Source organism: Canis lupus, chromosome 14 (genome assembly GCF_048164855.1).
Source record: "Canis lupus baileyi chromosome 14, mCanLup2.hap1, whole genome shotgun sequence".
In the NCBI taxonomy this organism is placed as follows: Eukaryota; Metazoa; Chordata; class Mammalia; order Carnivora; family Canidae; genus Canis; species Canis lupus.
The window spans coordinates 49,696,369-49,721,763 of NC_132851.1; the positions used below are offsets into that span (position 1 = coordinate 49,696,369).

At 38.5% G+C, this 25,395-nt stretch overlaps 1 long non-coding RNA gene across 2 annotated transcripts in view; it reads right to left on the bottom strand.

Annotated features, from left to right (window-relative positions):
• LOC140604092 (uncharacterized) overlaps nt 1-25,395 on the bottom strand; it is a 129,842-nt gene that overhangs the window by 68,788 nt on the left and 35,659 nt on the right. The window lies entirely within an intron of this gene.

A 25,395-nucleotide genomic window follows, 5' to 3' on the forward strand; every position in this document is an offset into this window, starting at 1 on the left:
GACACAGTCTAGCTAGAGAGTGCATAGTCAAGATTTTGGATGGATGTTGGAATGTTTCAACAACTCAGAAGTACAGTGGACTCCCATCATGCCAACTTCTAGGAGTCTGGTATTTAAAATACATGAATCCTGGGCACCTGGGTGGCTCAGTCAGTTAAGCATCTGCCTTCAGCTCAGATCATGATCTCAGGGGTCCTGGGATCCAGCCCCGAGTCAGGCTCCCTGTTCAGCAGCGAATCTGCTTCTCCTTCTCCCTCTCCCCTCCCCCCTGCTCGTGCTGTAGCTCAAATAAATAAATGAAATCTTATAAAAGCACAAACACACAAATAGTATGGAACTGCAGTTAAAGGCATAGGCTCGGAAGCCTGACTTGGGTTTAGAGCGTAACCCCAACACATGCTATATCTGAGAACTTAAACAAGTTCCTTAAACTCTCTAAGCCTCCAGATCTGCTTCAGAGGATGGTTATGACAGTTAAGTGCATGGAATGAGCAGAGGTCTGTGCCTTTGAGCTCAGGAAATGTTAGCTGTTAAATCTCGGATGACATTAGGAGATTCCAACATTTCTTACACTGTGCAGATTATGAGCATAATCCTAAGGGGCTGTTTTTTATTTTAAAAATAAAAATAAAATAAAATTTAAATTAAAAAAAATTTAAAAGAGAAAGTATACACACCATGGAAACCTACTTGACCATATTTGTTGAGGAGTAGAGTTCAGTATAAGTTGCCTCTGTCTCAGACCCCCTATGCAATAGTGTCTCTATTACAATGAAACAAAGCCCTTATTTAGAAACAAAGCAACTCCTGGCATGAGCCTAGGGCTCTAACATACTTTGGAACCAAAATCCTAGGGAAATGAGTGAACATTGCCACCAACTGCGTAACCATGTGATTTTGGGCAAGGCCCTTATCCTGCCATCGGTCTCATTAAAAAAAAAAAAAAAGGAGAAGAAAAAGAGGAGTTGTGCAACAGATATCAGAGATATTTAAATGCCATTCACCCTAACATTCTATGATTCTATTTAATGCCAAGAACAGTCTGAAGTAGAATAAAACCAGATAATGAAAGCAATAGCCCCCAAGCTGACACAGTCTAGGTTAGACAATATAATACTGGATCACTTAGACTCCTATGAATATGCTATTGTTGAAAGTCTTTTAGTCTTGTCTCCCCAACTACATGAGCATCTCTTTGAAGACAAAGATCATGCATCATTCCTCTTCCTCTTTGTCCTCTGCCCAGCACTGAACACCTAGTAGCCATCAGGAATGTGCATGAGTAGAGTCTAATTCCATAAGCCATGCACATTCATCCGTATTATGATTTTATAGTCATGCTGGGCAGACTATAGGTGGATCAATCACAGCAAATTAACCCAAAATAGGCATCAATGAGAAAAGCCGGGCATGTGACTCTATAAAGCATAGTTCTATCCTTTTATTCATTCACAAAAATTTAGTTAATAACTAAGATGTGCCAGACACTGTGCCAGATGTTAGGGGTGCTCTACTCCACCATTACAACCCGGGAGGTCTTCACTTGGGTAATGTATAAGTCACAAATGTGTACCAACAGAGCATAACTGGAAACCAAACTGGGTTAGCCACCCTTTTTTTAAATCTCCAAGCCATGCCTCCCCTTGCAGATGAAGGGGCTTCACAGTTCACCTCTGGAGTTTTACTAGTATTTTATCAAGTCAGCAGGTATGGTGTTATTCGTCTTTTTAAAAAATGCATTTATAGAGTTTTGTCCCATCTGAAACCTAGTATTTATCAACAATATTTTGACCTCTCTTAAAACAGAACTATTATACTGTGGACTGGTGACTCCTATTCCCAGAAGCCTTGCGAACTTAACGTTTCCTGCTGCTGTGTTTCTGGTCTTAAGTATGTCAGCAAAATACTCCACGGTCTGTAGATTATCTGTAAACCAACTGACAAGCATCCACAGCAGACCATGCGCAGACGTTTCTTTGCCCCTATCACGGTTCTCAGATGATGTTGTGAAAAGTAAAAGTTCATCAGATGCTGGCGGGGTTCAGGGTAGACCCGCACTGTGAATTCCTAAGGCTGAAAGGCCGTTTGCAATTCATCACTCCTCCAGCTTATCAGCCACAGAGTGACTTTCCTCCATTTAAATAGCAGCCTGCTTCCCTCCTATGGCTCCATCCCAGTTGCCAAGGTTCTCTAAATGCTAATCAGGAGATAGAGAACATTCTGTGATCTTGTAAAGTGCTCACCCAGCAATTTGGTAAAAACAGAGTGTAAACATCATGCCTGGATACCTGCATTTGTTGGTCAAGGATCAATGCAGAAATGACCACCACAGAGGTTGTGCCTGCCACCACAAAGGAAAATGGAATATTCAGATGTTTTTCTAGAAATTTCAGATGTCTTCAAAATAATAATAATAATAATAAAGCTAGTTCACTTATATCATTGGTTATTTGTGCAAAAAAAAATGGAGGAGAGAATTGAAATTATAAAGCTCACAGATCTAAAGCCCATATGTAGAGACATAACCCGATTCTATGAAAAATATTTGAGATAGGAATATATAAACATTTCCAAACAATGTGAATAATGGCATCTGGGTGCTTAGTTAGCAAGTAAGAGAATCAACAATATTAGACTTGACAGTCTTTTTTAGAAAGTTGCTGTGGTTTCATGGATAGAAAAATCAACTTGGAATTGAGTGGCCTTTCTTTAATTCAATAAGTGTTTACAGAGGGCCTTCCCAGCTTCACCACAAATACAATGAGTGAACATCATAAAGCCATACCTCATCCCTACAGTTTACTTTGTCAAGTCTTCCACGAATAGGTCCAGGTCCAGTGGGTTTTTCAAGGCTCCCAGTCATCAGTAGTACTTATAAGAAATATACGAGATAATTAACCACCAGATTACTTAACTTGAAGCTACTACAGAATTTCATGTGATGACTTTTAAAGAATCACCTGCTAATTTTAGATATACCCAGATTGTTACAGGATCTCAGAGCTAGAAGCATCCTCAGGAGGTCACATAATGGAAGAAAATTTGGCAAAGATCCATATATAAGTAAATCCATCTAGATAGAACAATTCATGTTCAGCGTTAATCAAGTAGGGGATCTTAAAGGACCTGACTGTGCAGAAATCAACATAAGATGGCTCCCAGAGGGAAACAACAAAGATAAGATGTTGAGCCAGGATTACAAAATCAAAGTTAACCTCAAAACCATCGGAGAAATGTATCCCCTTGAGATGCTGGTAATTTCAGTCCAGCATAACTTCTTTTGAATTTTTATTCATTAATGTCAAGCCTGGTTTTAATATTAATTGCTAAGGGTCAAGTTCAGATGCAAAAAAGCATAGGCAGGCAAGTAGATACAACCTGACGTGTTTATCTTTTCAGCGCACACTTTCTGCTGCAGGCGTGTGCCAGATGTAGCAGCAGCTGTAGGAAGTTGTTTATCTACCCTATTGACCTTTGTGAAGTGTTAGGAGATGGTAAAAATCATGTTTTTAAATTATAGGCGTCTCCTTTCAAACTAGCATCTTCTTAGTATCAGTCAAAACACATCAATAAAGACCTAAGAAGGTCAAGAAGATATGATTGTGTCCCAATGATATCTGTAAAAACATAGTTTTATGGTTATTTACGATGCCACAAGGGTTCCCTGCTTATTTCCAAATTCACTTCATCCATTCAGCATGCAGTAAATATTTATTGCAGTTCTACTGTGTGCAAGGCACAATTAAAATGTGCAAATCAGATGAATACTAATACCTGTAACACATGTGTCTTGCCTGAATTTTTACACACGTCAGTTGTGCTTTGCAAATTTACCCTTTAAATTTTTCAAGTCTACTAATAGTCTCAGGGTGAGAGATGGTTCAAAATTTTGAGACACACTTATTAAGAAACATTATGGTGGGGAGGGGGCAGTTCACAGACAAATGTAAAAATTCCAGAGGCAAATGTCACATCCTTCTTGCAGAGAAGAGAGCTTTGACCAAGATTTAGAGCCACACAACTTCTGTGTTGATGGGTCATCACTCAGGTCTATAGGGATTACACTAAATGCAAGTGGGATTGATCTATCAATCCCTCATGAGAAATTATCACTCATGAGAAATAATAACAATGTCATTAGCTAAGTTTCCAAAACAACTCAGTTCCTGCTTGAAAGTCAATCCTTCAGAAGCATGCTAAGACTTGCTTTTGTTATGACATTTGGATTAAGTCACCAGGTTCATTTGGTCTTTCTCTGTCAACGTCAATGTCCTCTGGGGAAACCAGTGTGGTGATATCAAAAAAACAAAGAGAAACAAGTCAGGGTCTCCAAAGAGAAAGGCACAAACAGTAATTATTTTTAAGATGCTCGGTTTCTCATTTTGGTCTAGGAAAATTCAGAAAACACTATCTTTCTTTCCCCAAAATTCAGCTCACAACCAAAATCAGAATGTATTCTCAGACACTTTGAATCATTTTTATGAATTTACTAAAATTCTCCTAACCTGATAAAATAGGTATAAACTTGGACATTCACACTCAGCTATATTTAGACACATTGACTATGTGTATATGATTCAGTTATACAGGCATAGATGGACTCTAAGTAAAATGACTGAAACAAAATTTTATTTCTCTTTGAGATGTATGTTCATTCATTGTGTGCATTCACGTGTGTACACATAAGTGTGCGTACATGCTTACATAGGTATGTTTGCTGGGAATACACGGATTGATAGATGTTGCCCTTGCCTTCCAGGAGCTCTTAATCTAGTAGTTGCATTTAGAGCCATTCGCTTGGCAAGATTTTCTCTGGCAATCTTTGTTTATAGAGTAAAAGGAGGCCATTTGTGCACTGTGCAGTGATAATGGTATAAGATTTTGAATTTTCAGCTTCCATAACTGGCTCTCTTGTTTTCCCTTCAGTATGTAACCTGAAATTAGCCTTCACACCCTTGGAACCTCCACTTTTCACTATCATATCAACTTGCCTTAGAGAGATGACATCAGTCGTTCAAAACAACAATCTCTGGGCATTCTGTGGCAACAACAACCTGTTCGACTGATTTTCCAGTCATACAAATTGCATATACTCAGGCTGAAGGAATGACTGTGGCAAGACTAAAAGAAACATGAAAATAATTCTGAAAATATTCTCAGATGCCAAAAAACGAGACAATCATTCAATCATTCAATAAATATGACCTAGATATCTGCTTGGTGCTAGCTGTTATGACAGAAAATTACTTCCAAATGTCCTCCTCACTCACTTTAGAGCCATAGTGAATCATGATGACCAAGTCTTGGCCATGGTCAGAAAAAAAAACAGCCCAAATCCCCTGCCTAAGACTTTTTTGCAAAGATTCCTGTGAGAATGTGTTGACGGGGAGGAGGGAGGGAATTGAGTGCTACTGAAGGCAAAAATATGTGTATTATTGGAAAGATATATGGACTATTCATATGGTGTTATATACATAAATATAAAGTGATTTTAGAAAAAAAAAAGCATGAATGGTCCCCATAACACCAAAAGCATAGCCAACAATAACAACAAAAATAGATAAACTGGGCTGCATTAAAATTGAAAACATCTGTGCCAAAGGAGATAATCAACAGAGCAAAAAGGCAAGTTGCGGACTAGAAGGAAATATTTGCAAATCATATATCTGATAAGAGGTTAATATCCAGGATATATACATAAAGAAATCATATAACTCAACAACGACAAAAACAATTTAAAAATGGGCCAAGAACTCAAGTGGACATTTCTCCAAAGAAAACATACAAATGGCCAATAAGTACATGAAAAGATGTTCAACATCACTAATCATTAGAGTAATGTAAGTAAAAAAGCTACCATTTTATACCCACTAGGATGACCACTATCAAACAAGCAGAAAATAACAAAGGTTGGCAAGGATGTGTAGAAACTGGAAATTCTGTGCACTGTTAGTGGGAATGTAAGGTGGAATATCCACTATTGAAAACAGTATGGTAGCTTCTCAAAAAAATTAAACATAGAACTACCATATGATCCAGCAATTCCACTTCTGGATGTAGATCAATAAGAATTAAGAGTAGGGCTCAGAGATATTTGCACATATATGATTATAGCATTATTATTCACAATAGCCAAGAGGTGGAAGCCACTTAAATGTCTATTGATAGATGAATGGATAAATAAATGTGGTAATATGTACAATGGGATATTATCTAGCCTTAGAAAGGAAGGAAATTCTGATACATCCTATAACATGGATGAACCTTGAGGACATTGTGCCAAGTGAAATAAAACCAGGCACAAAAGACAAATAGTATATGATTCCACTTATGTGAGGTATCTAGAGTAGCCAAACTTGTAGAGACAGAAAGTAGAATGGTGGTTCCTAGGAGAAACAAACTAGGAATCATTGTTTAATGGATATAAAGTTCATTTTTTGAAAGATGAAGAGTTCTGGAAATCTGTTTCACAACAATGTGAGTATACTTAAGACTACTGAACTGTGCACTTAAAAATGGCTGAGATTTTAAGTTTTATATTATATCTATTTTACAATTAAAAATAATAAGGATAAGTAAATGGTCCCAATGCAATTTTAGAAAGTTGATTTCTTTAAACAAATACTGTTCTCAATGTTTTTAAAAATCTACAATATTTCATCTGGAGTCAGACAAAGGGCCATCACCACAAAGGTATATAGACTTTAAAATCCGAGACAAGGTCAGCAAGACTTTCTCCTTTTAATTGATAACAGCAAGAAAAACACACAACAGAAGGGATGACTTTAAGACTTTGGGAACAATTGGTAATTGTATTAGTCAAAGTTCATCAATGAAACAGAACCAATAGGATATATGTAGAGACAGATTTATTTCAAGGAATTGGTTCCCATGAGCATAGGGGCTGGCATGTCTAAAATCTATAGGGCAAAGTGAAGACTGGAAATTCATGCAGGAGTTGATGTTGCAGTCTTGAGTCCAAATGCTAGAAACATAGGCAGGATTTCCATGTTGCAGTCTAGAGGCAGAATTCTTTCCCATTCAGGGACCTCAGTCTATGCTGCTGAGGCCTTCAAATGATTAGCTGAGGCCCACCCACCTAATGGAGAGTAATCTGCTTTATTCAAAGTCTACTGGTATAATATGTTAATCTCATTAAACAATACCTTCAAAGCAGGATCATCGATTGGTATTTGAGAAAAAAATTGGTACCACAGCCTAGCTAAATTGACATAAAATGAACCATCACAATAATGATACAAATTTCCTTTTAAACTATTTGTATTTGTAGAAGTGAATTTCTAATCCAAATAGTCATCTTGGGAAGTTATAAATTTATTCTACTGCTGCTTTCTTTGTTCTCTTTAGGAAAGTCTCTTTTTGTGCCAGTCACAGAACCAGTCTTAAACTAAAAAAAAAAAAAAAAAAAAAAAAAAAAAAAAAAAAAAAAATTAATACCTTGGATAATAGCCAAAATGCTATAATTGGGTTTATTTAGTCAACTCATTAAAATAACTTTGTTCCAAAGACTTTAGGCCCATTTTTAAAAATAAAATTCACTTTCAAAGTTAAAAATTTACCACCTTTGATACTGGCACAAAAATTAGACACATAGAACTGAAAGCTCAGAAATAAACCCATAATTATATGGCCAATTAATCTACAACAAAAGAGGCAATAATATACAATGGAAAAGAGTCTCTTCAACAAATGATGTCAGGCAAACTGGACAGCTACATGCAAAAGGATGAAACTGGACCACTTTCTTACAGCATACAGAAAAATGAACTCAAAATGGATTAAAGACCTAAATGTGAGACCTGAAACCATAAAAATCCTAGAAGGGAGCACAGGCAGTAATTTCTCTGACATCAGCCATAGAAACATTTTTCTAGATACGTCTTCTGAAGGGAAACAAAAGCAAAAATAAATCATTGGGACTACATCAAAATAAAAAGTTTCTTCACAGCAAAGGAAACAAGCCTCAAAACAAAAGGACAACCTATTCAATGGGAAAAGATGTTTGCCAATGACATATCCAATAAGAGGTTAATATTCAAAATAGATAAAGAACGTATACAATGGAACACACACAAAAAAATGATCCAATTTAAAACTTTGCAGAAGATATGAACAGGTATTTCTCCAAAGAAGACATACAGATGGCTAACAGACATATGAAAAGATGCCAACATCACTAACCAGCAAGGAAATACAAATCAAAACCACAATGAGATATCACCTCACATCTGTCAGAATGGCTAAAATAAAAAACTCAAGAAATAACAGGTGTGTTGGCAAGAATGTGGAGAAAAAGGAGCCTGTGTGCTTTGGTGGGAATGCAAACTGGCTATAGCTACTGTGGAAAACAGTATGAAGGTTCCTCAAAAAAATTAAAAATAGAATTGCCGTATGATCTAGTAATTTCACTAGTGGGTATTTACCTCAAAGAACACAAAACGCTAATTGGAAAAGGTACATGCATCCCTAAGTTTATCAATGTTTTATTTATAATAGCCAAAATACGAAATCAGCCCAACTGTCCATCAATAAATAAATGGACAAAGATGTGGTATATACATGCATTGGAATATTACTCAGCCTTAAAAAAATGAGATCTTGCCATTTGCAACAACATGTATTGATCTAGAGGGCTTATTGCTAAGTAAAATAAGTCAGAGAAAGACAAATACCATACAATTTCACTCATATGTGGAATATAAGAAACAAAGATTTTCTTAAAAAGAGACAAATAAGAAAACGGACTTTTACATATAGAGAAAACATTGGCAGTTACAAGAGGGAATGGGTGAAATAAATGAAGGGGATTAAGAATACACTTAGAAGAGCACTGAGTAATGTACAGAATTGTTGAATCACTATATTGTACACTTGAAACTAATATAATACAATTTGTTAATTATACTTGAAATGAATACACACATGCATAAATATATACACACACAAACACTAAAAACAAAAAAAAATTACTACCTTTGAGAATCTTTAAAACATGTGTCACCAACACCATTGCACAGGTGGTGTTTCAAAAACGGATTCAAATATCAGTATTACCGGATTTCACATAGTACTCCCAAAGGTAAAAATCTTTCAGGAATTGTCCTCTCTCTTCTATATGAATACACAGTGGCCATTAATAGTTAAATTTTTGAGCTAAATTGTTAACTATGAAGTTACAGAATTGGGAATTGTGATGTGAAGGAATATTATAATGACAAATATAAAAGATCCCAGTCACATTGTTGATGATAAGGAAAAGATAGCTACAAGAATCTGATTAAATATAGTATTAAAATAAATGAATAAATAAATTACAGTATTAAACTGGTTGGAATACTGTGCAGCTGTCTATAATGTTACAGGCAGGGACAGGAAATGCACAGTTTTCAGGCAGTGAAACTCCTAAAATTTGTATGCAACATTTTGTGTGCGTGTTCACTTTTCTAAGGCAAGAGAGCATAACTTTGATACATGTTATAATCCAAAAATAGTTAGGAAACCACATAGCAGAAGAATATTTAATGCAATGGAAAAATGTTCAAGTTATATTGCTGAGTAAAAAGACAAGACATAAGATAAAATGGATGGTACAGTGTATTTAAAATATTTTTATGTATGCTTAGTAAATAATGATGGAAAAAGTACACACCAAAATATTAGCAGGAAAAACCTGTGAGTAATGAGATTGTAAGTAGTTTTTTGTTCTCTTATTTTGCTTTGTTGTTAGCTTATCTGTACTTTGTTTTCTACAATGATATGTCCTGCTTTTACAGAGAAGAAAAAATAATAAAACTTTAAGTTGAAAATGGCACGTAAAAGAATGATTTGTCTTTTTGTCATCAACACAATTCAGGCTACATGAGTTCTGGTGCTAGTCAACTGATCTCTGTATTAATAATATCTATAATAGCAATTATAAGGGTAATAATAAGGACCTTATAACAACCTATGCAAATGGTCCCTCTATTAATTGACTGGGCCTCATATGTGTCTTATCATAAATCAGTTAGCTGGAATTTGGGTTTAGAAATTAGTTTAGTGTGAATGTAGATGACATGAATCAATCTCCCTTGGTTAGTTCATCCATGACTGGGAAGAAAATCAAATTTCTCACCTTGCAAATTTAAAAATCCGTATGATTGTATCTTCATTAATTTATCATGATCCCTCAAACTTGACAAAGACATGAGATTACTACATAAAATAATAGCAGTCTCGGGGGATCCCTGGGTGGCTCAGCGGTTTAGCGCCTGCCTTCGGGGCAGGGCGCGATCCTGGAGTCCCCGGATCGAGTCCCACGTCGGGCTCCCGGCATGGAGCCTGCTTCTCCCTCCTCCTGTGTCTCTGCCTCTCTCTCTCTCTCTATGTCTATCATAAATAAATAAATAAATCTTTAAAAAAAATAATAGCAGTCTCCTCCCCAAAAAAACTAGATTCATGGATAGATTGTCTCCATTGTTAAAGTGTTTGTCTTCTTCTTATAGCTTTTCCTTAAAATATTGGTATTATCACATACTGCTGGAAAATATTAGCAGCTGACAAAATGAATGATAAAATAGCAAACAAATATTAATAAACAATTAATTCAATAGCTCATTGTTATTTTTTCACAGACAATAGTGTTTTCGATTCTGCATAATCTGGGGCCTACAGGAAATAGGACCTCCAGGAAGCAGAATTAGAAATATAATAAATGGATGTACTGGGGGAAATGCTTATGAAGGACAAAAGGGAGAAGGAGCAAGAGAAGGTTCAGGTCAAGAGAAACTCCAGACCATGTTTCTGATCTGACACCTACAACAGGAGAGAGGGAAAGAAGAAGGGCTCAGTAGCAAGAGCCTCAGACTTCAGTGACCTCTGTGAAAATCTCAGCCAGACTCTCAAGGAAGCTCAGAGTGAAGAGTGCCCACTGAGAAGTTCCACATTGAAACAGAAATAGCCCACCTCTAATACCTCCATCTTGGCCAGTCATTAGCTGGGAGCAGTCTGGGGAGGACTTGGCTTTGGCATGAGTACTGGAGCTGATCACAAATATGCAACAGCTTATGGTTCACTGCTTTCTTCACAGCAGGTCCTGTCTTGAAGGGAGATCTGAGTGACATACCTGGATGACTGTCACAGGTTAATTTTTTTATTTCTTACATGTAGATTTATTTTTTGCTATTAAAATTGTTCTTAGTTCCTACATTGGAATTAACCATACCATTCTTTCCCCCATGTTCCAAAAAGAGCATAGTGTTCCTAATTGCAGTCTACAAAGACTATGATTTCCAGGTGTTCCCATTTTAACAATTTTGAGACCCATTTCTGCTTTGAAGTCAGAAGATTTGGACACCTTCATCATTTTCTACTTGCATTGCCTTGAGCAAGACACCTGACCTTGCTGAACCTCAATTTTCTTATCTGTAAACTGAGAATATCCATGCCTTACCCTTACCCCCAAAGGATTGTCTTAAAGATTAAATACAATATGTATGTGAAAATCTCTGGCATAGAAAAGGCACCTGATAACAGGTACTATTGCATCTAGCTTATCAACATTACCTTACTTTACCTGGACAAGTTATCTAATTCATAAGCCTCAATTTCCTCATCTATAAAACAGAGTAATGTGACTCCCTGCAGCACTGGGCTATTTAAATAATTAAATGAAATAATGTAAACAGAGCATTTATCCTCATATCTGACATGCCATAAGTCCTCAATGAATGCTACTGATTCAAACTATTTGCTATAACACATTCATTCATTTTAATTTTGAGGTTAGGACAAATTTGATTTATTATCTATTCTATGGCAATCTTAGTCTCATAAGAACTAATAATATCTCAATTGTTATTATTCTCAAATTGACATCTCCTTTGAAGTAAGTACACACAAATGCCAGTATTTGCCAAAGATCACCCAGTACTGTACAATAATAACTATTTAAGATAACTATTTTTAAAATTTTTTTTTAAATTTATGATAGTCACAGAGAGAGAGAGAGAGAGAGAGAGTCAGAGACATAGGCAGAGGGAGAAGCAGGCTCCACGCACCGGGAGCCCGATGCGGGATCGAGTCTCCAGGATCGCGCCCCGGGCCAAAGGCAGGCGCCAAACCGCTGCGCCACCCAGGGATCCCTAAGATAACTATTAATAACTAGTTAACTGGGATCCCTGGGTGGCTCAGCGGTTTGGCGCCTGCCTTTGGCCCGGGGCGCGATCCTGGAGACCCGGGATCGAATCCCGCATCGGGCTCCCGGTGCATGGAGCCTGCTTCTCCCTCTGCCTGTGTCTCTGCCTCTCTCTCTCTCTCTCTCTCTGTGTGTGTGACTATCATAAATAAGTAAAAATTAAAAAAAATAACTAGTTAACTATTTCTGCTAGGTATTTTTTCAGTTTCAAAGCTTTAGCTGGACATTTAAAGTGTAAATTGAATTCATCTTTCCATCTTCTGTTCATCCACCAATTTTGCCCCTGATAGTTTATCACTTGAAACTTCATAGAGTTAGGGGCAAGGAAATATTGGGGGGGGGATGGTTTAAAATAAGGAAAGACTATAGAAATATATAATCTATATCCATTCATCTGTCAATGGACATCTGGGCTCTTTCCATATTTTACAATGGAATATTAGACAGCCATCCAAAAAATGAAATCTTGGGATGCATGGGTGGCTCAGCAGTTGAGCATCTGCCTTTGGTTCAGGGTGTGATCCTGGAGTTCCAGGATCGAGTCTCACATCGGGCTCCCTGCATGGAGCCTGCTTCTCCCTCTGCCTGGGTCTCTGCCTCTCTCTGTGTCTCTGATGAATAAATAAATAAAATCTTTTAAAAACTGAAATCTTATCATTTGCAATGATGTGGATGCAACTAGAGGGTATTATGCTAAGTGAAATAAGTCAATCAGAGAAAGACAAATATATGATTTCAATCATATGTGGAATTTAAGAAACAAAGCAGATGATCATAGAGGAAGGGAGAGAAAAATAAGATGAAACCAGAGAGGGAGACAAACCATAAGACATTCTTAACTGTAGGAAACAACTGAGGGTTGTGGGAGGGGAGGCGAGTGGAGGGAAGGGGTAACTGGGTTATGGGCATTAAGGAGGGCATGTGATGTAATGAGCACTGGGTGTTATATGCAACTGATGAATCACTAAACTCTACCTCTAAAACTCATAATACACTACATGTTAATCAATTAAATTTAAATTACAAAAAAAGAAATATATATTCTATAATCCCTTGAAAGTAAGACAGGAATGAAACAAGAGATGGCACTGGAAGTTTCCAAAGGCAGAACTACAAACTCTCACCTTGACCACTGAGTATTGGAAAATGAAAGATGGTCATAGATAAGCCAAGCTTTTTTTCTTGTACATTCGCAGATTGACAATTTCAGATTTCACAAGGCTAGTACACCAGACTAGACTAGTCTCTCAACTCTGGGTAGGAAGCCTTTCTTTCAAATAAAAAAAATTAAAAAAAAAAAAGACTATGGCTTTAAGACATTGACTTTAAGCTCTTGGGTAAAATTGTCAAACATGCTTGTTCCTAATAACGGAATCAATTTGATTAAATGTGCATTAAGACCACAAGCTCTTTACTCCTAGAGCCAAAAAACAGTCACCCTTCAGTGAGTAATGATTTTTCCATTCTAATCAACAGAACTTAATTACAGCAACTAACTCAAACATTCAGTCCTTTATTAAATTATTGATTCAAAAATCTATGACTTAAAACCTAGGTTTTCAAGATTTTTATTCAAAATGTATAATTTTCCACCATCACAGATCACCAAAAATTCAAAAGTATAGATCACCTTTGACAAAGATGCAATAGAACTATATTATCTCCAAGCATAGATCATTTTTCATAAACTAAGAGTCAGGACTCAGCTTTCAGTCCAGGCCACAATCCATGAAACTCAGTTTACCTCGTCCCCTCTCACAGATACAAAGGCAACTCGCAAACTAAAAAGAGTAGGTTTTGTCTCTCAGATGTGAAAAGGGAAAAAAGAGAACCAGCTAGAACTGCAGAGACTGACGTAACTTTAAAAACACAAACAAAACTCCTGATAGAAGTCAACTTGATGAGCAGAGGAAGCCACACATGGCTGGAGCAATTGGCAGATGTGTTTCATTTCTTTATTCTATTATCAGGCACTTATTGTGTGCCTACTGTATGCCAAGCTCTCTGGGAGCTGAACAGGATTAAACATCCTGCAATTTCAGGCAGTCCAAGAAACCATCACATAAGCAACCATTACAAGTCTGATTCCTAATAAGTGGTACCCCTCTACGAAAAAGGGATTCTTTCCGCTATCAAGTGACTCTGAAAATAGGTCCTCCCTGCCCCTCACCCCAATTTCTCAAGTGATAAAATTTACTTCAAGATTTCTATGGTTTAGGTTTTTTTCAGGTACAAATTAAAGACCTAAACCAGATATTTTTGTATTAAGCTAAAAAACAGGGCAGCCCAGGTGGCTCAGCGGTGTAGCGCTGCCTTCAGCCCAGGGCCTGCTCCTGAAGTCCCGGGATCGAGTCCCACGTCGGGCTCCCGGCATGGAGCCTGCTTCTCCCTCTGCCTATGTCTCTGCCTCTCTCTCTCTCTCTCTGTGTGTCTCTCATGAATAAATAAATAAAATCTTTTAAAAAAAAAACTAAATGAAATATAGCAATCTTTCTCCCTTTCTATCTCACTTCTACATGCAGATTTTTAGTTTGCATAAAATTCCCAGCACAAGTCACTTGACCCTCTCTTCTAAATATGCCTTGACTATAAAAAGGGAGAATCCAAATATAGTGAGAGATGGGGTTAGGTATACAGCACACTACTCGGAGAGCTGTTTTAATGCAACTTTGTTATTGAAGCTTGGAATCTAAAATATGGGTATGGGAGGAGATGGGATTCATGGTGGTCATGTTGTACCAAGGTCCCTGTTCACCCTCCCCAGCATTAACATAATCACAGGAGTGGTAAAGCCATAGAAAAATGTTTGCTATTCTGAAAAGCTTCATTCATCCTGGCATTTCAACAAGCCCCAGTATATGTTTGGTTCCATTTTATAAAAACAACATGACGCTTTCAGCCACAAGTCATTAAGAGACCAACGGGAGGACAATGTATGTGTCAATTTTCATTTTCATCTCAATAACCCTCATTTCTGTCATCTTTATTCAGACATCAGTTACCTGCTCAGTTTCTTCTGCCCTTCATGTAAGAAAAGCAATTCCCTGGAGAAGACTGAGGAAAAGCAAAACTGATAGGGTATTTGAAAAAGAGGTTAAAATGAGTGAATTGAAGGTTCATGTCCCCTCCACTCAAAAAACAATCAGGTCAACTCAGAAAGTCTGCCCTTCAGTTGAAATCTGTGGCAGAACAGAACAAGGCAGCTTTGCCACAAAGTTTGCATGACTTGGCTCCCAGGCAATTTCGTAGGTTAGGACCAGTGGGAAAGAGACCAAAACAAAAATAAAGGAAAATGTTAATAAATGATTGTGTTTTAGGAGGAACTTTGTTCAGTTTCATAAAACCACTCATTTCAATAATTATTACCATAGCTAACATTTAGTGCTAGAAAATACCAGGCACCATGTCAAACCCTTTACAAAGACCATATTTAATTCTCACAAAAGTCCTATAATATAGGACTTTTTTTTTCCCAGATGAGCACATTGAGATACACAGAAGTGAAGGAACTTGCACAAAGTCAAGAAACTATTAAGTTCCAGATCCTAACTCAAAAGTACCACTAGTCAACAATAGCCTGGGAATCTGGCCTCTTTCCAGAGGAATTGTTCCAGTTATCTTTTGCTGTGTAACAAACCACCACCACCACCACTTCACCAACTTAGTGACTTAAAACTCTGCTTTGCTCTTCTCTCTCCTGGTTCTGTGGCTTGAGTGACCTCAGTGAGGCAGTTCTTGTTCACATGGTTACAATCCTACGGTGTCTAGGCCAAAAGTTATCTGAAGGCATGAATGGGCTAGGCTGGATGTTCAAGATGGCATGCTTACATGGCTGCCCAGTGATGCTGCCGTCAGGTACAAGCCAGGTGACACATCAACTAGAATGTCAGTACATGGCCATCCATGTAATATGACTTTCTTATGACACAGCCTTGGTTTCTAAGAGGGAGTGTTCTGAGAAAAGAGTGTCCTAAGAGCAAGCACTCCAAGAGACCCAAGCAGGGGTTATAAGGTTTATGACCTAGTCTCAAAAGTCCTGTCATATCACCTCCACCCAAATTCTATTGGTCAATAGTGAGCCCCAGCCACAGCCAGATTCAAGGGAAAGAGACTGTAAAAAAACACAAATTCCAAAAGATGTTGGGTTGAACTCTAGAGACTTACTACTGTAGTCATATTTGTAAAGTACAAATTTTTATGCTCCCTTCTGAGAAGCCAGAGAAGGGAGCTTGACCCCACAAGGCTCTGGGAATGGAGAAATTCTTACAAAGATGTTAAGCTAAGAACATTACTAAGAGGAATATATGAAAACAATGACAAGAAGAGCAAATGCCAGTTACAGACATAAATTTAAATTTAATCATCCTATGTGATCTGTGCAGAAATGACCACTTACTACACACAAATAATGAATTCCTCAGCATCTTCCCCAAAGCACTAAAACATAGCCCTGTGAAGACCCGATATATTTTGTGGAATACATGTGATCTTCTTTTTTTTTACTTATCCTTCCATTTTAGATCTTATTGACTGGAGACATTATGGCATAAGCAGAAAGGTGGTGGTGGGCTCTGGAATCAAACAGGCCTGAATTTAAATTGAGACTCCATCAGTACTCTGAGTCTTTAAGTAAAACCTGAATTTCTCTGACATTGTTTCCTCATCTGAGTAACAAGAATAATAATATCCGCATCTACAACTGAATGTATATAGGTCTCTGTGTGTTATTGATATACATAGTCATTTTATATTCAATTCAACATTCAAATTGAATATATACACATATTTATTTTTTTTTAAAGCCCACACTAATAGAAAAAAAATTAAGTCATGGTCATGCTTCACTTTATAAAGAAGGACACCAAGAAAGAATTAAAGAAATTTGTAAGAACTTCAGCAGATCAGTAGCCCCTAGAGACAGTCATCCCTGGTCCACTTTGCTCTGTAGTGGGGTCTCTGACCAGCCAAACCAGGTCCTGTATCCAGGAATATATATGATCCTAATAATTCCAAATCTATGCAGGAAAACTGAGGGAGGTGGGAATAGAAAGGAGAGAAAAGACATAGCACAAAGATGGTTTTCATTACATAGTACTTGCCTCAAAGAAGATATTAATTCTTGTTGAGTGGGCAAGGCATTTAATTGGTTGAGTAGATAAGTGAATGAATAGACAGATAGACAGATGGATGGCCTTTAGTTGCAAATCTTTTTCCTCGTGGTGGCATCAGGAGATGGGCTCTCATTCTACCTCAAGAAGTACCTCAACATACTATACTCCTAAACAGAGAAAAAAAAAAAAAAAAGACCATGTCTCCCTTCCCTGCAAATGTTCTTTCTACCTCAGTTTGTTCTCTCAGTGCATATTTTCCTCTTTCCCATTACCTGCCATAGAATATTTAAGGAGAGAGATCAATGGCCAAGGGAGATTACTGCGCACTTTCAGCCCATGTGGGGGGTGCTTCCCTTTCCTCTTTGTTTAATTTTGAAAACATGGTCCTAGCCTTCAGTTTCTACATCTAGTGTCAGGAGTTGTGTCCAGATTCCGGAAGTTTTCACCCAGCATGATGCTCCTATGTGAGAGGAGGTTGAGTAGGACTTTTCCTGTTGCCCTGGAAAAGAGACAAGAGCTTCTGGCTGAGTACAAAGAAGGTCTAAATACACCACACTCTCAAGTGAGCCACAACAAAGGGCTTTCTGAAAATCAGCAGAACTAACCCTACTACCATCACCACCACCCCAACCCCCACCCCATACACAAAACCTTTCTCAATGTAATCTAAGAAGGAAAGAGAGGATAGAGAGTTGGAATGAAGAGCTTACCAACCTCATGGGTCCTTGGCAAGAGATGTTTCTGTACAAGACTGAAGATAATATGCTTCCTTATCCTCATAAAGTCAAGAGATGGGCAGGATTGCAGAAAAATCACTTTTAGAGAAAAAGGGTAGTGAAAATGAGAAAGCTAGCATCTCACTCTTGGATGGATGCCCACTGAATTATACAATCTGAAGTCCCATACTGAGGTTGTTATCTAAGGGGAGTGTAAGAAGAGGTCTTCTAGGAGAGCTTGGCATAATTTTCCTAGAATTTGGGGGCATCCACAAATGTGGAGCTTGATGCCTGATGCTTGTCCAGAGATATGTGAAAGCAGATTTCTTACTGAGTAGCACTGGGAAGATGGAAACATCTATCAGAGGAAACATATTGATAGAGCCAGGAGAGGGAGAAGGTGTGTATCTCAACATAGACTATTTCTCCTCCATCCCCCACCTTTTGCCTATTACCTCCCTCTCTATTCTAAGGTGCTGGGTCTGATGAAAAGTGAAAAGGAAGCTTGTACACTCCTGCCCCAGATCTCCCAGGCCTCAGGTCGAACCCATGGTTTAGAAGAAGTAGGAGATAGATTTAAATTGAGTCTGATATTGACTTTTTAAACCAAAATGGACTAAAATTTTTATCAGTGAAAGAAAGCAGAAAGTTATGGAACCCGCCAAAAATGTTAGAGAGTGGGAATTGGGAATTCAGGTGAACACTAGAGAAATCAGTAATTGGAGGGGCGCCTGGGTGACTCGGTTGGTTAAGCATCCAACTCTTGGTTTCAGCTCAGGTCATGATCTTGTGGTTGTGGGACTGAGCCCCCACTGGGCTCCATGCTCAGTGCAGAGTCTGCTTCAGATTCTTTCTCCCTCCCCCTATGTCCCTTCTTACTCTCTCTTTCTCTCTCTGTCTCTGAAATAAATAAGTAAAATCTTTTTTAAAAATAGAAATTAATAATTGGAGAAAATACAAACATTTCATGTTTATGCCCCACTTTTTTTTTTTTATTAATCTTATGCCCCACTTAGTTTAAACTCTTCAGTTACCTCCTCCATAAAGGAGAGTGGGGTCATGGTTTCAAACACTCCAAGGAAGGAAGGTCACAGAGAATGTTTCTGTCTGCCATACTGACCCCTGCAGATAAGCAGCTCCTGCTCACTCCACTTGGAAACATTACATCCTGTTTCCATCAAGGACCCTGGGTGGAGCCCACAGGCTACCATCTAGGGTTATAGCAGTTGGATGGGAACTCACTGGAAGCCTAGTAGGGGTGCTGGCCATAGGCACAGACACTGCGCTCCTGCTAAAGGGTGACAATGGGTAATGAAGTGAGTTTTCCTCTCCCCTTGCCATGGCAGGTGTTTGATATCAGAGCACACTGTTAAATGACCCAAGAGAGAAAATGCCCAGGTCAGGGCAAGCCTGGGGAACATGTGCCTCTGGAATATCTCACAATTTGCCCTGAGCTTCTATTCCTCCACCCAGGTCCAGGTTGGCTCAGCTCACATGAAACACAAATACTAAAACTCCAACTTCTCTTAGAATTCTTCCCAACTCCCTCCCTATCAATCCCTTCATCTACACTTGGAAAGTATCCCTGCTAAGACCATATCAGAAAACAACCCACCCAACAAAAAATAGCAGTTGGTATAGATTTGGGAGGACACTTTAGCAATATCTATTAACTTTTTAGTGTAGTAACCTCTGACCCAGCAATTCTTCTGGGTATTTATCCTGTAAGTGTGTCATTGACCGCTGGTAGGCCCAGTGCCTAGGGCCAGTACCAGGTAGATAGTAGGTGCTCAATAAAAATGTGTTAAATGATTAAATGAATGAATATGCAATTTGAAAAGATAATAATTATATTTTTCCTGCTGTTTAAAAAATTTTGTAAACCTTTTAGGTTCACAGCACATTATCAGAAGTACAGAAGTTGACATGTTCTCTGTGCACGAGCCTTTCCTTACCTTTTTTATTCTATTGTATCCCTTCTCCCCCTTCATATCCTTCACAGCTCCGCCTCCATTTCCCGCCCCACAATCATGTTTATGATAAATGTCCTTGCATCTGGATATATTATTGAAAGATAAATAACAATCTTATTTACGTGTTTTTATTTTACATAAGCGATATTGCATATAAATTTTATTCAACTTCTTGCTCTTTTCAGTATGTTTTTAAGATCAATCCATGTTAAACTGTGGGTACATCTAGTTCATTGAACTGTGACTATTGCACTAGATATTCACTATGATTTACCTGCCTATTCCCATTGTGATGGACAAGTCCCTCCCAACTCCCTACTGTCACAAACGGTGTTGCCAAAAAATATTCAGAAGCTCCTATGTGATTCCTTATATCTGCGCAAGAGTTCCTCGGGAGCATGTGACTAAGAAAAGGGATTGTGGGTGACAGAGAATATGCACCCTTCTCAATTTCACCAAGAAGCACCAGATTGTTTTCCAGAAAGACTATCCCAATTCTCATTCACTAGCACATGAGAATCTCTCCTCAAATGGAATTATCTGACCAGTGATCAAAACGATCAAACCTTACAGGTTTTTGTTAATTTTATCATCATAAAGTGGTATCTTACTATTTCATCTGCAGTTCTGATTTCAAGAAGATTCCTGTTCCTTTGCATGTGGTCTGTTTTTTCTTTAGGATTTTAGAATTTTTTATCTTTGTCTTCGAGGATCTTTATTTTTATTTTAATATATCTAATTGATGAATGTCCTGTTCTCAATGATCTTGAAGAATGAATAAGTGGCTGAGATTATCCACACAGTTATAAGGGTGAAATAGATCTGAGAAGTCATTCCTCCTCTATTCAAACTGCTCGGGTAATGCCGAAATCCCCTCCTGCAATATCTCTGTCCACATTAATCCAATCTCTGTTTGAAATGTCTAAGAGGAATGTTCTCATACTGGTAGACATTTCAGTTCAGCTTATTGTTCCCATCTTCCTTAGAGTTCAAGTACTCAGCTCAAGTGCAGCAACTGATACACATGGGTCTCAATAAGTAAGAGCTTCCTTCATTCCCTTCTATTTGCCTAGTTCCAATGTTTTGGGTGCAAATTCTTGTATGAGCCCTTTAAGTATATGAAAACAGCCACCTTGTCTCCTTCTGTGCTCCCTTCCTCCAGTTGTATAGCTCCTGCCTACAATACATCTCACACAACAATCAATACAAACAATCTGATTTGTAAATCTCCTAGTGCCCCTTAAAGTGTGGTGGCTAAAAAGTGGACTGCCAAGTAAATTCTAAACAGAACAAACCACAGTGGGCCTATGACCTCCTCCACCTGGCCTTGAGTCTATAATACAAAGTAAGGACACTTCCCAGTCTTTGCAGCAGCAGCACCTGATGGCTCACTGAATTTGTAGCCAGCTCAATCCCCCAGGCCATTTTCACATGAATGCTTGCTTCAACCTGTGGAATTCATTCTGAGGACTGCTCCCATAGTTCAGAGTGCAAACTGAAATCAGAATCTGTAGCTCAACCCACTCTTCAAGCGCTCACCTCCAATTTAGTTATGTCCTGACTTTTCTCCTTTCTTTTCTCCATTCAGCTGCTATATGATTGCTCAGACTTTAATACTAGATACACCAAATAAAAAAAAAAATACTAGATACACCAGGGTTCAAATCCTTCCTCTGTCTCTTCCTAACATAGTGAACTTGGGAAAATTATTTATTCCCCCTGAACTTTTGTTGCTTTGATCATCTTGGAAATAGTAATGTTTACTTTATAGTAATGTGAAATGCAATAAAGATTAAATGAGATAGAACATTATAGGGATGCCTGGGTGGCTCAGGGGTTGAGCGTCTGCCTTTGGCCCAGGACCTGATCCCAGGGTCCAGGATCGAGTCCCACATCGGGCTCCTTGTGGGGAGCCTGCTTCTCATTCTGCCTATGTCTCTGCCTCTGTGTGTGTGTGTGTGTGTGTGTCTTATGAATAAATAAATAAAATCTTTTTTAAAAAGAGATATAACATTATAAATGGCTGACACATAGAAGCCCCCTCAGCCTGTGAATTCCTTTCTCCTGACTCCTTGCCTTTTCTGCCTGGACTTCAAAAAAGAAAAGAAAGCTCCTAATTCCTCTCAGCTATGTCTAGACTCCTGATTCCCACAAGAACTATCCATCTGCCTTCATATTTCCTCAACTCTGAGCTCTCTGGTACAAAACACATTAACTGATCCAAGATACTGCGGGAAGAGGTCACAGTGGATCGAGATGTTCCTCGTCCAGGTGATATTTGCGACTTCACAGAAGTTTCCCAGATTCTCATTGCTTTAATGCTTTGGGGATCAAAGTCAGAATATAGGGTACAAAGTCAGGTAAAAAGGATTGTCCCCACCTCAGTGGTTTGATGTTGGTACAGTGTGGTTGTGATATGCCTCAGTGGGAGATGGCAGAGATGGGGGCATACTAGTCGAGTGGCCTCCTCTGAGCTTTGCAAAGCTCAGAGGAGGCCAAGAGCATTCACATCAGACATGGCTTCACAGAGCTCCAGCCACATATGTGCAACTACACATGAAGTTCCCCCTACACATTACCAGAAACCATTGAGGGGAAAATAAAGGTCTGTAACAAATAGTGATTGTGGTCTTTGCCACACTCCCTTTAGCCCACCTGATTTCAGCATAGCTATCGTGGGCATACTTGCTTACGACACCGGATTCCAACTCAAGGTTCTGTCAAGGTATTTCCAGATTTTCTGCTCAGAGTTTTTCTCCAAAAGCAAGGAAGACTACTAAGTCTGCATGTAGCCCTTGCCCAGAAGAGAAAAAGAAATTAATATCCCCAGAACCAGCCTTTAACAAATGGGATAACAGAGTCAGTAGATAAGTAAATGCCCCAACCTCCTACCCAATGGAAGAATTATTCTGAGGAGCCTTCTGTAAGGTTCTTCAGAGCCAGTTGCCCACTATAATCCTCCTCCTTCATTGTGCTTCCTGGGATCATCTCCCCCAAACTACCTGACCCTTGTCTGTGTTTCAGACTCTGCACTGGAGATATCCAACTAGGGTTTTGACACCCATCCTAAATTCCCTAAAACCAGCAAAGAATGTCAGAAAATACAATGAAATTAATAATTGCTGGAGAAATATGCCAAATACTACAATGTTCCCCCCAAAAAAATGCCTGGCTCGTGTTAATAAATTTTTTAGGCCCATATCATCTTCAGGTAGAGAAATGCTGAGGTTTTCTGTTCCTGTTAATTTGGCACCACTTTATCTTCAGACTGATGTGCTCTGAGAATGCAGAAACTTCTTAAATGTTACCTGAAACACTTGGTTATTCTCCAACCAGTAAAAGGGTTACAAATATAATTAACTGCTCATCTTTCTGTGATCTCCAGTATCTCATATGTGCTTTTAGTAGTCAGAGAAGTCAAATAACTTGTTCAAGTTCACACAGCTGGTGAGAGGTAGAGCAGAGATTTGAACCCATGACCCCAGAGTTTATACTCTTTCCACCAGACCTCCCAGCATGTGAACCAGATCTCTGCCTCCTCCCAGGGCTCCCTGGTCAGGGAATCTGGAGACAAGAGTTTAATTCCTGGCTTGACCACCAAGTAATTTAGGCCAATTTACCTCTTTAAAGATTTTACTGACTCTACTGAAAATATAACTATATTTTGCATAGCATCATAAGAACACAGAAAGAATGAACTCATGTTTATAAAGTACTATATAAAGCTTAAATTTACTTTTATCTTTTGCATATTCTCAAATACAGATAAAAATCATATTCTCAAAAGGGCGTTCTAGAACCCCAAACTAAGATTAGGTTTCAACGTCTCCATTTCTTAGCTAACCAGACACCAAATAACGTCTTTCCAAACAGCATAAATGATGTTTTTTTGGAGCCTAGAAAATAAATGTCAATATTTGTGGTAATTTCTGAGAATTTAAAAGTGCTAGTCCCAGAATAAATATATATTGGAGGGAGAGGTAATATAACCCAGGCCAATAAATATTCAAGAAAAAATGCTCACATAGAAAACATGTGGGAATCTAAGTGTATTGATTCAAAAGGAAGGAAGTAAGTTGATATTCAGATTGGGCTGCGATGGTACTTGAACCCATGGCTCCTCTGGCTGCCTGTGACATGCTGCTCACCCTTTCTGGGAAGTCAGGGCCGGACACAAAACTCAAGTACTCCCAGTGGGACAGAAATGCCCTCCAAATGTCTGAAACAGCCTTCCTTTTACTGCCATGACAAATTGATAAATTGGAGATTGGTTGGACTAATATGGATGCTATAACCATAGTCATTTCATTCTATATTCTTAGAAAATTAAATATGCAACACCTGGGTGGCTCAGCGGTTGAGCATCTGCCTTCAGCTCAGGGCGTGATCCCTCCTGGGAGCCTGCTTCTCCTTCTGCCTATGTCTCTGCCTCTCTCTGTGTGTCTCTCACGAATAAATAAATAAAATCTTTTAAAAAAGAGAACTATTAAATATACCTAGAAACCATAGTTAACCGCATCTTCCTTAATAGCATCAAACCATTACTAAATGCATTATTTGAAAGACCATAAATGCTGGTAATCCAAGCCTAAAACTTCCCAAACTTTTTCATGAACTTTTCAAACTTTCCAACTTTACCAAATGCTGATTCACACCTCCATCCTGCTTCAGTAAGACCACCTGCAGTGTATGCTAAGTACTTGCCACTGTCCTTATTTTCTAAGCCCTAGTGTGAGAGTTAATTTTATGGATCAATTTAGCTAGGCCATGATACCCAGATATTTGGCCCAATATTATTCTAGATGTCTCTGTGAAGACACTTCAAGATAATAATAACATTTAAACCAATAGGCTTTGAGTAAAACAGATTATCCTTTACAATGTGAGGTGGTCTCATCCATTCAGTTGAAGGTATTAGGAGAAAAAGACTGACCTTGTGGGAGAAGAACAAGTCCAGCAGACCACTTTCGGATTCAACCCTTCCCTGGGTCTCCAGCCTGCCAGCCTACCCTGCAGATTTTGGACTTGCCAAATCTTGACAATCACATGAGCAAGCTCCTTAAAATGAGTCTGGATAGATAGGTAGATGGGTGAATGGATAGGTAAATGATAGATAGATAGATAGATAGATAGATAGATAGATAGATAGATAGATGATAGATAGACATCCTACTGGTTCAGTTTCTCTGCAGAACCATGACTAATGTACCTAGTTAGAATCACAGAACTGATCATAAAACCAAAGGAGCTTGAAAAACATCTGCAAAGTGGCACGTGACGTGCCTCCCAATAACTGCAGATTTGGCCACAGGGATCTCAAATGCAACAGATCCCAAACTAAGAGGCAAGGGTTCAAATTCTGGGAATGCCTCCCGTTAGCTATGTGACTGCAGGATGTA